This window comes from Crocuta crocuta, unplaced genomic scaffold (genome assembly GCF_008692635.1).
Source record: "Crocuta crocuta isolate KB4526 unplaced genomic scaffold, BGI_CrCroc_1.0 scaffold737, whole genome shotgun sequence".
NCBI lineage: Eukaryota > Metazoa > Chordata > Mammalia > Carnivora > Hyaenidae > Crocuta > Crocuta crocuta.
Window position 1 is genome coordinate 755,006 of NW_027527804.1, and position 4,791 is coordinate 759,796.

Below are 4,791 nucleotides of genomic sequence, written 5' to 3' on the forward strand. Positions count from 1 at the left end.
AGGGAATGTTTGGGGGAAGATGGGCAAAGTCTTTCTTAGGCCCTTTTAGCCTCTGGAACACTTGCTCTTGACCTCTAGAAGACTCAATTTTTCAACTCTATATCAACTACTACATGATATAGTAGTCAGTCTGAGAAGCTTTTAACCCAGGACAAACAAAAATATATTCTATGAATGGGACAAAATACAAAAATGCCATCTGGTTTGCCTCCCACGGAGGAAGGTAGACTAATCAATACCCAGCACAGCTAGATTTAGCAAATAAAAAATACAGGAGGCCAAGTTAAACTTGAATTTCAGATAAACAATGAATAATGTTTTTGTGTATGTTCCATGAAATATTTGCGATATACTTATATAAACACATTATTGTTTACCTGAAAAATTCAAATCTAACTGTGTCTCCTGTATTCTACCTGTCCACTCTACCAATGTTGTCACCCCCAGGCTCTAAACCTCTCTGATTTTGAAGGGGAACAAATTTTGCCACCCTGAAATATGTCTCTTTGGCATAAGGATGATTTTAAGTTGGTTATTTTTTTTTAAGAAACAGAAGACATAGGAAAAGCTCTGAAAAGTGAGAAGTTTACCCTTCCATAGGAGACATGTACATTTATAAGGGAAATCTCCATTTGTAAGAATGACTCCCCCTCTGTACCAGGAAAAGGAGCATGATTCAGACTCTAGAAAGTCTTATCAATGGAGAAGACTCTGACCACAACCTGCATAATGACCTTACCCTTGATTACCATGCTCTTCCTGGTCTCCTCCCATAATTGACCTTCTGCCCTACACAAGCCCCACCACCCAACATCTTTCAGTTTGTCTCTAACCCATGGATGGGATTTAAGATGGTGGCTCGGGCCATTTCAGGGAGTTACTCCATTTTCTTGGGTCTCTCCCATGTATACAGGAGGGTATACATGCTATTAAACCTCCATTTGTTTTTCTCCTGCTAATCGGTCTTTTATTATGTGATGGAGGGAGGGGAGGAGGGAGGGGGTAGTCACAGCCAAGAGCCTAGAGTGGTAGAGGGAAAGTTATTTTTCTGCCCCACATTTGACTGGCTTCTTTCTAACCAGGGAGTTCTACTCTTCTAATCCCCTCCCCGGGCAAACCAAACAAAAAAGAACCTCATCCGGGGTACCTGGGTGGCTCAGTTGGTTAAGCTTCCAACGTTGGCTCAGGTCAAGATCTCATGGCTCATAAGTTCGAACCCTGACAGCTCAGACCCCAGAGCCTGTTTTGGATTCTGTGTCTCCCTCTCTCTCTGCCATCCCTCCCCATTCATGCTTTGTCCCTCTCTCTCAACAATAAAGATTCAAAAAAAATTTTTTTAAAGAACCTTATCCTTCTAAGAGACTAATCAGTCCCATGCTACTTGATTTGACCTAGGCCTGAGTTATAGAAAAACTGCATCCGTGACAGTTTGACCTTCATCAAAGCATTGGTTCTCAAGAGGGACAAAGAAACCCCTATGCAGATTCCTGGCTGCCCCATTAGGAATGCAGACTCCAAAAGTCTGGGACTCCAGGAATCTGTGTGTTTAACAAATGCCCCGGGGAGATTCAACCACTCATGGCAACCAGATAAGATGACTATTTGACCTTGTCCTGGACTACTACAGGAATCAGAGACATTGAGCAGGACTAAGGATTGATGAAAGAGAGAAACACATGTTTGTGGAGTTCCTTCCTCTACAGTGATTTAATGGTGTGGTTTGCAAAGTAATGGATCTGTGTCCCTATCTTGTTGTGAGCATTTATTAAAAAAGGTTATCTGCATTATGCACTTGTTTGGCTTTGCCATGTGTATATACTTTAGCATTTGGCTCTTTGGTTCTCTTGAAATCTACATTTAGAAGTAAACAGCACTATAAGAAAAGTCACTACAAAGAAACATACCTGCTTGAATCCCTACCAGAAGGAAGAGAAAAGAAGAAAAGAGAAAGGGTCTTAAAAAGAACGTGGCCAGGAATCCATCACCCACAAAATACCTGAGCAGAGAACCCAGCCAAGGAAATCCACCAAGAAGGGGCCTTTCCCCCTGTGGATCAGTTTGAATAAAAGTGCAAAACCAATGACAATTACGGGTCCATAATACTTCATCAGCAATCACCAAACCCAAAGGGCTCTAAAAATCAAGTCAGATGTTTTTTTCAAAGCTAATTTGGTAGCAAGTATAACTTGAGTGGATCTGAGACTATTTATAGACTTTCTTTATACCATTTATGCTGAGCATTCATATGACTTCCATAAAAATAATATCTTCTGATTATGAGGTGCTACCATAGATCCCACTGAAGGTAGACGTAAAATACTCCCCACTCACTGTATTGCTTTTCTAATTTTTTTCAAGTAAATCCAATGTGGGGCTTGGACTCATGATCCCAGGATCAAGAGTCACATGCTCTATGGACTGAGTCAGCCAGGTACCCCTGTGTTTCCTTTCTGAAATCCAGAAATTTCTAACTTCTGAAATACATCTGACCCGAATGATTTGAGATAAGGACTGTCAGTTTTGAGTTTCAATCATCCAAACATTAATTTATCCCTACTCCCCACTCCACCCTTCAGTAGCAGTCCAAGAAAGAGTGAAAGCTGGTATTCTCTACCACTTACCCTGCAGCAAAGCTACTCATCTTAAGCAAGGGACTGAGATGGAGGTTTGCACACAGTTACCCAGCATTGAACCCATCAAAAACTACACTCACAATATATAGTATACAGAGAGCAGATAGGAGCCCCCAGCCACCTTGAAAAGGTCCTCAATACTTCTGGAGTCCCCTAAGAGCCATGATAGAAGCCTCCCTGAGTTTCTGGAATAGCTAAGATACTTCATGCCAACATGCTCAACAGAGAAGCAAAAATACAACACTGGGCCCCACAGTTAACTCCTAGTTTTCCCACAGCCAAGAACAGATGAGCAGATTACTGGGGCAGATTTCCCTCTAACTGCTCCATTTGACTGGTTCGGATTCATGACTGCCCTGTGCCAAAAGCCCAGAAGCCTACTAAAGGGAGGGAGGCCTCCAGTTGCAACCCAATGATGGGTCTAATTCCACTAGAGGCAGCTAATCAATCTAGTTTTGACCCTAAATGAGTTTCCCAACCATCAGTTACTTGACCCAATAGAACACAGGGAGTCACCCCAATGGCCCCACACCTGTACCACCACACAGCTCACAAGATACAGTCACCGAAAGGTAAGGCATCTCCAAACACAACCTAACCAGGCAGCAAATTATGTTTACACAAATGGGTTTCAGAGTTCAGCATTTCCTAAAGATGTGCTCACCTTATCTCCACCCCACCTCACTCAGAACTAGGTCTGCTGGGTTCTGATACTTCTTGGATCCTTTTTTTTAAGTGTATTTATTTATTGTTGAGAGAAAGAGAGAGTGGGACAGGGACAGAAACAGAGAGCAAGTAGGGGAGGGGCAGAGAGAAAGGGAGACACAGAGAATCTCAAGCAGGCTCCACACTGCCAGCGTAGAGCTGGACTCAGGGCTGGAACTCATGAACTGTGAGACCATGACCTGAGCCGCGACCAAGAGTCAGACACTTTAACTGACTGAGCCACCCAGGCACCCCTTCTCCTTGGATCCTTATAAAACTGAAGTCTTTTTCTGGAGAAAAAAAAATGCATGGGTTCCATTCAAAACCATACCCTCTCAGATTTCCCAGGAAAGCTCCCTGTACTACTCCAAGGCTCTTCCTCCCAGCGATAAAAAGAAAGCCAGAGGCCCAAGGTAGAGTCACTCACCCCCAGGATAGCAAACCAAGGCTTACGGGCAGTTGCAGCTTCCCTAGTAGAATGTTAAGCCAATCATCTGGAATTTTTCTGGTCCATACCAACTAGATACTTTATTCCCCAAAGGAAGATGACCCAATAATCCACCTAATAAAGACTCTCTGCCCTTCCCCCTAAGGGAAGGTGACCTTGCCTGAAACAATGCTTTCTTCTCTTTTTTTCCCCTTTGCTAATAACCTCCGTGCTTCACCCCACTTCCTATAAAACCAACCATTCTGTACAACTCCCCTCCCTTGCTAGATGGGATGCTGCCTGATTCATGGATCTCTTAATAAAGCCAATTCGATCCTCAAACTTACCCTGCTGACTTTTGTTCTTTAACAATGAAAATGTGTCATTTCTGCTCTTTGAAAATTATTCAACCTAGGCAAGCTGTCCCAGTTCACCCTCTACCTCTGAGTAGCTCTGGGTCCAGGTTCCCACCTTCCCCACCCAAACCACCTCTCAGATATCACTTGTCCTACCTACCTGTTCCCGTTCCCACAGGTACACCAGCCCTAAGTTCACTGGCATTACTGTCCAGCCTCCCCTCAACTGCTTCACCCCAGCATTAGGTCTGATAAACCCCCACTTTCCTAACACCTAACGAAGATTAGTTTTTGTTCACAGGAAGAGGTGTGAGTACAATGGCAATGTAAATGGGAAGAAGGGCCGGTCGCCCTAAATGAGGGACTCGCCATGTAAAGCAGTGAAGAAGGGGGGTAAACTAAATGAAAGGGAAACAGTGAGAGAGGGCTCTTATTCTCCTGATTCCACCTCCATTGATCCTATGATGGTACATAATAAATATTTAGCGATTTCCCAGCACCTATAACACTTATCCACCACTGGGAAGGTCCATTCCTCTGACTGCCCAAAGTCTGTTCTAGGCTCTATTTACTAATTACCATACTCTTGGATCCTCATCCTCGCTCCCTGGACCACTGAGGTAAACTCTTCACTGGTCTCTCACATTGCAGGCACACTGCTGGGAGGAAG

General features: G+C 43.7%; 1 protein-coding gene across 1 annotated transcript in view; it reads right to left on the minus strand.

Annotated features, from left to right (window-relative positions):
* The window catches only part of TMEM164 (transmembrane protein 164), a 183,793-nt gene that overhangs the window by 118,944 nt on the left and 60,058 nt on the right, over positions 1–4,791 (minus strand). The gene's annotated exons all lie outside the window — the stretch shown is intronic.